Source organism: Thermobia domestica, chromosome 15 (assembly GCF_964235325.1).
Source record: "Thermobia domestica chromosome 15, izTheDome1.hap1.1, whole genome shotgun sequence".
NCBI lineage: Eukaryota > Metazoa > Arthropoda > Insecta > Zygentoma > Lepismatidae > Thermobia > Thermobia domestica.
The window spans coordinates 31,053,704-31,064,622 of record NC_137468.1 but is presented as its reverse complement, the minus strand read 5'-3'; positions in this window follow the sequence as shown (position 1 = coordinate 31,064,622).

The following is a 10,919-nucleotide window of genomic DNA, read 5'->3' as shown; positions in this document are numbered from 1 at the left end:
TTAGTAGGATTGCACAGAAATCGGATACAAGGAGTGGTTTACTTCTAGAAATATTTTCAGAAGCGTTTAGGTAGCCCTGAAAAGGGCTGTTTTCGGGAGTTAAGGCGGGGTCATTAATATTGTGTCCAAGACCCTTCTGAATTTATTACACGCTCCATTCTTCTGGGCATGGAATCTATTACATGGGTGACAAATCTATCTCCTTCCCCTACCTCCAGCCATGCTTCGGAAACAAGATGCCACAGGTCATCCTGAGTTCTTGGTGGATCTGCCTCAGGCCAACTTTCCCTTAGAGTACGCTTCACTTCTGCTCACATATTTTCCATGAGATTGAGGTCTGCTCCACGAGGCGGCCAGTCGATTAAATCAATCTCAGGGTGCCCTGCGAACCATTCCTGAACCACACGGGAATTATGTATTGGCGACTGGTATTGCTGGAACTGAATTACACCATCAGGCTGAAACAGATGGCACCATGATATTACTGATAATGTCTAAGTACTGAGCATTGTCCAGATGTCCTTCAGTTCTATGAAGCTGTCCTGCTCCGCGACTGGAAATCCAACCCCAACATAAAATAGATACATGGCCACTGCGATTGCAAGCAGCCACATATCCATGGTCATATCGGGTGCCTCTCGGACGATACACAAAACGGCGTCCCTCCTTTGATGTTGTGAATATGGATTCATCTGAGAAAACTACGTTTTCCCAATTGAGACCCACATTCGCCTGTGCAAACGCGAGACGGTAAATTTTGTGGTCGTCTGAGAGTTTTTCCTTCACGGCAGCAACACGGCCACGTAACCCAGCATGACGAAGCCTTCGCAGAGCTGTATGCTTACTACCAGGAAAGAGAGAAGCTTCCCTTATCTGTCTAGACGTCCTTAGTGGGTCTAACCGGGCTTCGGTTGACACATGCGGACGACCAGGAGATCGTAAATTACCAGTCTGACCTGTAGCACCATATTTCCGAATCTATTGCCTTCCTGTAGAGGCCGGGACACCTACTCGCCTGCTAGCTGCAGTTGCAGAATAACCTTCCAACTCCCATAAAGTAATTACTGCTGTACGTCTATCCATAGTTACCAATGTTCTGAGCTGTGAGAAGAAAGCAATAGGTAAAAGCTAGTACCTGACGTGTGATTGGTTACTTGCACGACACGCCTATTGTGGGGAACAGCGTTGCCAGATCTAGCATAATGATGCTAGATCTAGCATGATTTGCATGTCTCTAGCACCTAGCATCTTGCTTTTAGCATCCTGCCCAAATCTAGCACAATTTCAGCAAGTTATCAAAAAGCCGTAAAACCTGGAGAAGTTGGTCGTGGGAAGAAAAAGAACGGCAGAAATGTATCCTCTTCCATTGATTCATACACTCGGTAAACCATACAGGCAGTCTTATTTTCCTAAGTAAGTTCGGAACGGCTTTGGGCTTTTTTTTTTTTTTTTGGCTCCACCCAGGGTTTTCTAATCCTTTAACTCCGAGGCATGGGCGGAGCTATGGGGGCCATTCTCCCCCCAACTTTTTGACAACTTCACCATCTTTACTTCTGACTTCATGATCATATTTATTCCTGAAATGACAGCTCCGAGACCGACCAAAAATCTGCCCCCTCCCCCAGCAGACGATTCCCAACTCCGCTTATGCTGCGAAGTAATTTTCTTTCAAAATATGTAAACAAAAACTTTGCATTCATTTATACGATATATACGCCATTGAGTTTGGCAACGACTGCAGTAATTTAGTTGAGTTAAAATTTTGGTGCGTGAAGTATTGAGTTCTATCCATGCATTCTTGCTCTCTGTGTATTTTAAGTTACGTTATCGTATCTCAACTTTGTTTTTTTTTTTTTAACTCCTGAATTAGTAATTATGAGGATCTAGCATAATTTGACCGAATCTAGCATAAGTTCGATCAGGTTTTGGAATAATTCCGAGCTGTGAGTCTGGCAACGCTGGTGGCGAACGACTTGGTCAACGACTCGCGAAAGAAATCTGAAAATGGTGCGCCGTAATAATAATAATAAAAACAGTTTTTATAAAGGAATATTAATACATACGAAAACCTGTTTAAAGAATGAATTGTTATACTGACTTTACACGTATAAAAACATATACCATATACCAAACAGATTGAGCGATATGATTATAGCTGTTTTGAGACGAATACTTTCGAAGTCCAACTTCGGGTGTCTTCGGAAAACAGTAAACTAAAGCTGCTGGTTCGAACCTCCAAAGCCAACCTTAGTAATCGAGAAAAGATGTACAGATATGTTTTTCCTTCTGTTAAATATAATAAGACATGTTGAAATGGTATTAAGTGTAGAAAAAAGTAACATTGATTGAAATACTTAATGATACAATATTTCGAGACTATGTATTCACACTCTCGTTTCGTCATTGTGATTTCCATACGGAAAAGAGCATTTACGTATGAGCTCAGTTATATTTCAGAAGCAGCTTCCGAAAAGCGGTCATGTTAGCTCAGTGGTACACCACCGAGCGTTTAAATCGTGAGTTCGATACCCGTTCAGGTGAGATTCCTTTATGATATTCTACTTTCCTCAATGCATGAAAATTATGTAAAATAGTTACATTACAATTCATCAGTTGTATATATATTTTCATATCATCAGTTGTATATATGAGTTGAATATATATATTCATATCATCAGTTGTATATATCAGTTGAATATATATATTCATATCATTTCACGACATAAGTAATTCTTATCTTTAAAATATAACATCTGAGGTATTCACAGAACGTCGGTGTGTTATGTGTGAATATTGAATACAAATTTAAAAAATCGTGTAATAGCAATAAATAAGTTATGTAATATATTTATTTGCAGCTACTTTCATAGCAGATAACTTCTCAATATTCGCATTACAGCATTTAGGTAGAGCATATCGAAAATCGGATCGTGGTTCAAGACAAAAAACTAGCTAGCCCCAAACTGTCACATAAGAAATTCACGAATCGCAAAAGTAAAGTGAAGAGATTGAGAGCGGTAATTCCTTAATCGCTCTCTCTCAACTCTCTCTTATCTGCATTTATACATATAAAAGTGTATGTATGTATGTTCCATCATAACTCATGTATGCCTAGAGCAGGGTTTCTCAACCTGGGAGTCGCGGCCCCTAGGGGATCGCGAAGATAGGCGGAAGAGATAAATATAGTTAGAATCTAATACCAGAAATTATTTTTAAATATTATTTTTAATTTTGTTCTGATAGGCATACTTTTATTTTTTATACACACTGTAAAGAACAATAAAAAATAAGTCTACTGAACATTTTCAAAGGGTGTAGAATTCGTGTTACTATTCGGTTCAAAGTCTCTTGTCGTCGCGAATTCTGTCGAGAAATTTGAAGCTTAAAATATATAAAACGATAATCATGCCTGTTGTTCTGTATGGTTGCGAAACATGGTCGCTTACTCTGAGGGAAGAACATAGACTGAAAGTATTTGAGAACAAGATCCTTAGACGAATATCCGGAACCAAGAGGAACGGGAATGGGGAATGGCGGAAACTTCATAACGAGGAACTACATAATTTATACGGTTACCCAACATTGTTAGGGTCGTCAAGTCTAGGAGGCTTAGGTGGGCAGATCAGGTAGCTAGAATGGAAGAAAGTAGAAACGCTTTGAAAGTCTTGACTGGAAGACCAAACGGAAAACGACCATTAGGAAGACCTAGAGACAGATGGGAGGACAATATTAAGATGGATCTCGCTGAGATAAGAATACAAAGTAGAAACTGGATCCAATTGGCTAAGGATAGAAGTCAGTGTAGAGCTTTTGTGAACGCGGCATTGAACCTCCGGGTTCCATAGGCCATAGAGTTAGTTAGTTAGTAGAGTTGTTTAAAAATGAATTTAAATCAAAGAGGTATGATATAAAACTAATGAGAACTGTATATAGAAATACTAGAAAAATACACATGAAACAAAACCTGCACATTGAAATACAATTAAAATTAAAACCTAATGAGATACCTAAGCATGGTGTAATTTCACTAGTGCAGCAATGCCCGGTTCAATCTTCATGACGAATATTATCAAGCCGTTTTCAACTGATAAGCGATTTCTTATCTTTGTTTTAATGTTTACCATAAAAAAATACTTTCGCACAAGTACGATATAGCAAATGGAATTATTACTTTTAAAGCAGCAATCACCAGACCAGGATATTCTTCTCTCCTCATCAGGCAGAACTTGTCCAAGTCTTCGTTACAGAAAACCAGTTGCAAAGACTTGTCGCATGATCATTCTATTATTTGGTCAAGAAGTTGTGGGCTTAGATCGGATACGTTAATGGCCTCTTCAATGAAGGAGTTTAACATCCATCTTGAACCAGCACCTTCGTCGTTGGGAATATAGATATTACAGTTACTGTATCCACTGTCAGTGCCGGGCGCCGAAAAGGGCCACACATTTCGGAGGAAGTGTGTTACTCAAGTTAGGAAAGTGCATGTGCACATGTGTAAAATAGAAGGAAAAACGTAATAAAATGTGCTCAAAATTAAGAAAAGGTAGGGTTTATTTTGAAAATGTTATTGAGCTTCGTGCCAACCATGGTGGCTCTTCGTAGCTAGTCTGTCGACGTCACTCATATATACGGTGACATCGTACTATACTCTCGCCCCGGGCAATGATTTTCCATGTCACTATAAACAAAAAAAAAATGGATTCTACTATTATAGAAATAGGTATGTTAAAAATCCCACACAAGCTTATTATAAAACAAATTATAAAAGGGTCGCTGGCAAGAGCGTGTGATAAAAGGGGATCGTGATAGGAATTAGATTGAGAACCACTGGCCTAGAGTAATTTTAACCACATTTCTTATAGTTTCAGAAAGAGTGCTGTCGGGTTACCTATGGTGAATGGGAGGGGGATACATATAAAAGATTGCTAGAAAATGATCGATATTAGATTCATAGTTTTCGGGGTCGCTTAGATAAATAGTGAGACTTTCAATTTCGCTTAACTCCGATTAAGCTCTCATTAGTAGGGATGGGCACGAACGACTTTTCTTTGAAACTCGACTCGACTCGAAACAGACATCTTTGCGGTCTACTCTTGGACTCGGCGCGAAAAATATCTTCCAACTCGACTCGGATTAGAGTCAAGTCGAACCAAAACGAGCCAAATCCTGTGTGTAGTCCTACCTAGACAATACATAGACAATAATTATTCTATCATCAATTATACTACTGTTACTACAAATAATAATAATAATAATAATAATAATAATAATAATAATAATAATAATTATTATTATTATTATTATTATTATTATTATTATTATTATTATTATTATTATTATGACAACACCGTGTACAAACATGAACGATAGATGGTTAGTAAAGGAATACTAAAAGCTAGTTGACTGCCGACGTCGGTAGTCATGAAGTCTACAAGGCAAGGACATCGTTCATTACCCCAAGCTGTAAGCGTCGGTGGACTACAGATGGTCAACTATTAACCTCTCGCCAGAAATTGGTGGCCCTGCAGCGACGATCCGTGATGGCCCAAGTTCCATATTGAAAACTTTACTAAACCAGCGGCAGAGACGCGATGAAACGCCAACGAACCACAAAATTACTCTCCCAAAATATGTTAAAATGCCTATATGTGTGATTTGTTTATATTTAGGTGAAACAAAAAAACACAAAACAAATACCCCGGGGTGGACGCGAACCATCAATATTACGATTACTAGGCACGTGTTCTTCTGACTTCCCCACGGAAACGATCATAAAAAGCTTGGTTGTTGAAGGATAAATCATTGACGTCTTAATTTAGCCAATCAGACAAGCCCCTACATCTCGAGTTCTAGGAGGTCATACCGTGAACCGTTTCAGATTTATTGCTTTCTGGTGGAGTACTATCCATGCGCAAAATTTGAGCATAATAGCCGACATGCATCTTCGGCGCCTCTTATCTTTAGTACAATTTTAACCAGAGATAGTGGTTTTGGATGACCCACTATGACCCACCACCCAAATGACCCATTGGCCCACTCTGACCCATCAATCATCGTGATCCACTCTGACCCACCACCAACTATGAACCACTCTGAACCATTGCGACCAACTCCGACCCACCAAAACCCATCGACATCAACTCTGACCGATGACCCACGTCCTCCTCTCCATTGACTAAAGAGATTACACTTGTAATAAAACAAGACTGTGAAATTATCACTTATCGGAGTTTGAATTTCTACCGTCATTGGCTCAAGCACCTCTTTGTTACAATACTGGTGGGTCTGACCTTTACGATATATAATGGCAAAGTGCTTCTCATCTTCCGAATCAAAATGAATTTAAATTTATCATATGTAATTATTTCTTTGTTGCCTTACAGACACATTTCAGTAGAAAATAGGGTGAAATTTAAAAGTTTCGAATCAAGGAAAAGTAGACCAACATAAAAAAAAGAGAGAGAGAGAGAGAGAAACTAATTTTCTATATAATTAAGCATGCCGTACTAATTGGAAATGCCCATGTAATTAAGTTTAGAATACAAATTTTATGGCCATTTTTCTCTAACTTTATGGCTTGATTGCCTTATGCTCGGAACGCTCCATATATTAAACACCAGCTTCAGCAATTATAAATAGAAAGCAGTGTGTATAAAATTCAAAAAGAACTTTAGTTTGCATTACTCAATTTTTTTCTCAACTAATATCAATCGTTTTCGATTATTTTTACAAATCAACCCACCACCAATTTCCAATATATAGAAAATGCACCCCCGTCCCCCCGCTCATAAAAGACAATTTTAAAAAATGCCAGGGCATATTCTCTTTATTTTTAATAAAGAGTTATATGCTGAATTTCAGCTCTCAGTTGAACGGCTTGTGAGATACTAAATTTTTCGCAAAAATTCGGACTTCTACTCCCCCTAAGGATATGTATTATAATGAAAGTGACACGCGTATGATAACTTCCCATTTGGGATTGGAGCCTGATTATATACCAAACGTCAATTCATTTGACTTTGCAATTTGACCGTGATGATTACGCAGACAGTTACTTTCAATTTTTTATGATACATATCCTTATTTCATATGTTACAGATGATTCAAAAATATTTTTTCAAGCAGTTAGCTCCTCTAGAATCTCACAGGCTGCATCCCAAAATCCAACTCCTACTATCCTATGACAATCCAAAAGTGACTGAACTTTTTTTATTAGGAACAAATGACAAAAGAAAAGTGGAGATCTTGAAAATAAAATGTAGAAAAGCTCGGTGCCCCCAATAACTCCATATTTCTCCGCCCCTTCACTCCGAACTTAAAAATAAAACTTAATTCGAATATGGTTAATTAGTGAATTTATTACAGTTAAATTCCACTCACTACATGCTACAGCTACAACTATGTAACAAAAAATAACAACTGTGAAACATGTTCTGAATTACTATTACATTTCTTACGCTATTATTAAACATATTAGAATAGTAAAAGAGGATTGTTCGTGAAATAGTATATTTGCTCATGATTTTTAACTTTTTCATACGGAAAAAATTAAAATATTATTCAAGTTTTAAAATTTGCACTCTGCAAATATGTTGCCCTCTAGGCAATGGGACTAATGTGGACTAATGGGAAATGCTGCACTGTTAGCGGCGCTGAAAACTTATGATTCGATTCTAATATCGGTTGATTTCGATATCTTTATGTCGCTACGTAACCACCCTGGGTGCTAATGGGAGCTTAATTGGACTTGAATTGAAAGTAGAGCTATTCACCTAAGCGACCACGAAACTATGGATTCAATAATAATATCGACCCGTTTCTAGCATTTTTTATATGTATCCCGACAGTACTCTTTTTCCAGACTGTAAGAAATATAGTTAAAATTGCTCTAGATATATCAGAATTATGTTGAAACACACACATAAATCCACTTTTATATTCTGTATAAATAGAGAGAGAGTGAGCGAGTGAGCGAGCGAGAGAGGGCGACTCAAGGCATCACCACTTCCACATTGCAAAAGCATATATCAGGAATTGAATTGAAAATCTATGTAAAGACTTTCTGCTGTGGCATGCTTCATAAGGACAATTCCAGTCTGCTCACGTGACCTTTGGGGTTCATGAATTTTTTTGCGAGCGTTCCGACTTTGGATTCTCTGTTTATACCCTCTGTTTATGCATCGAATAACTTTTCAAGAACATAAATGACATTCTATATTATGAATGTTGAGAATTACTCTCTATATGACAAATAGCTGCAAATAAATACACTACATGATTTATTTATTGCTATTGAACGAGTTTCTTAACTTGTATTTACATCCTCATATATAATACCGACCTACTGTGAAAATTATCTCAGATGTTATATTTTAAACATAATAATTACTATGTTCTGCAATTATTATGTTATATATAAACAACTTATGTATTTTAATGTAATTATTTTATATAATTTTTCATGCATTGCGGAAAATATAATTTTAAAAGAAGTATTGACCCAAATCGGATTCGAACTCACAACCTTATGATTTGAAATCCGACAGCTTACCAATGAGCTAACACAAGGACTTCTAGAACTAAGCTTCTAGCGATGTATAACAGATCTCAAGATAATTATGACATTCATATCCATGACAAACGCTGTTTCTGTTCTACTTTGACTTTTATTTTAGTACTCAGGCGATAATTATGTTCTATTTCTTAACTTTGAGCATTCTTTTACATATGGAAAGATTCTTTAACGTATTTAAATGTTCCATTACGTATAGAGAGCTAAATGACAAACAGGCATGTGCAAGGTTTCGAAATATTGTATCATTAAGTATTTCAATCAATGTTGCTTTTTTAAACACTTGGTAACAAGTCTTATTATATTTAAAAGAAGAAAAACACATCTGCAAACTTTTTCCCGATTGCAAAGGCTGGCTTGGAGGTTCGAACCTGGCTTACTTTTTCCCGAAGATACCCGAAGCTGGACTTAGAAAATTTTTGCCTCAAAACACCAATAAAGAATGCGCTCAACCTTTTTGAGACAAGGTGTACATTCCACTTACCTCCAATAAAAATTTGAGCAAGTCCCATACTGTGATTATTAAGCTGAAATTGGTGTACAATTTGTTAGAAAAAATATCTTGTATATAAAATTGAAAATCACTATGTTTGACTAAATCTCCTGAACCGACCGACCGATCTCGATCAAATTTGTAACATAGATGAGGTTCAGGCCTGGGATCGTTTTTATGATTTCAATTTGACGGAGCAACGTAGGGTAGGAGAAGGAAGGGGATATATAAAAATCAATTTATATAAGACTGAAAATGACTATTTTTGCAACAATAACTCTTGAACTATCCGACCGATCTTAATCAAGTTTTCAAGATACATGAGGTTCGGATCTGAAAACATTTCTGTAATTCCACTTTAACGGTAGATCCTAGGGGAGGATGTATAAAACCTAATAACTTTTGAACCACCCAACCAATCTCGATCAAATTTTCAACATACATGAGAATCGGGCCATTTTTTTTATCGTTTCACTTTGGCGAGCCAACCTAGAGGAGGGGGAAGGGGTAGATATACTTTAAGAAAATAAAATTAAAATGACTACCTTTGTAACTTCATCACTCTCGAACCACCCGATCGATCTCAATATACATGATTTTAGGGGCAGGGATTATTTTAGGCTATTAACTTTGATGATGCAACGCAGGGGAGGGGGAGGAGGACAGAAATTTAAAAATCATCAAAAAATGGCCGATATTAGTGTTGAATCCATAGCTTCCGGGGACGATGAGAGAAACAGTTAACACTTCTGATGCTGTTTTAATCCAAGTTCAGCCCTGATAGTTGGGGAAGGGGATAAACATTTAAAAATGATGGAAAATGACTAATATTAGTGTCGAATCCATAGTTTTAGGAGTAACTGAAATTAACAGTGAAAATTCTGATGCCGTGTGCCGCAGTACGGAGGAGGGGGAGCTATATATAATAATAATCGAAAATGACCAATATTAGTGTCTAATACATACTTTTCGGGATCATTCAGACATTTCCGATCCGGTTTAAATCCAAACTCAGCACCGCCACTTGGGGGAGGGGGAGAAAGATAAAAATGATCGAAAATTACCACTATCAGAGTCGAATTTATAGTTTCCTGGGTCGCTTAGATGAACAGAGATACTTTCTGTTCCGTTTAAATTCAAATTCAACTCGCGCAACTTGGGGGAGGGGGAAGAAGAAATATTTAAAGATGATCGAAAATGACTGATATTAGTGCTGAATTTGGGGTCGCTGAGATGAACGATGACACTTCCGATACCATGGCCCGCAACATGGGAGAGGGATAAACATGAGATACGCAGTTGTGCATTTAAATTTTCATTTCAACCCAGCGAAGTGGGTAATATATGCTAGTATTTTATAAAATTTCCCTCATTTCCAGTCTTTCCCTGAGCTTCCCTGATCTTCACCATTTTCACTGAGTTATCCCTGACTTCCCTGACCAGTAGGAACCCTTATAAGAAAGTTCACGGAGTAGGATTACACTATTTATAGAGGTAATTTTTTCAATTGCCTTCACAACAATATTTTGCCATGAACTCTAGAAATCGCTACAGAATACGAGATTCAGTCAATATGTATTTGTCATCGTATAGAAATATTGTAGCTAGTTAGATGAAATTATACACGAAATGACCCAATGTCTCATAAGACTAAGTATGAATTGTTATGTTTCTAAGCTCAAAACTGTTTAAGAAATGGCGCCTGGAAGTAATGAAAGTGTCGAACTGTGAAAAGTGGAATATCGAACAGTCATAGAGCCCCTGCATATGATGGTGATGTAAGCCAACCAGATCTATATAGAGATGAAAACTGTTTGTGCTGACACATGTCCTATTAAAACTATATATATATAT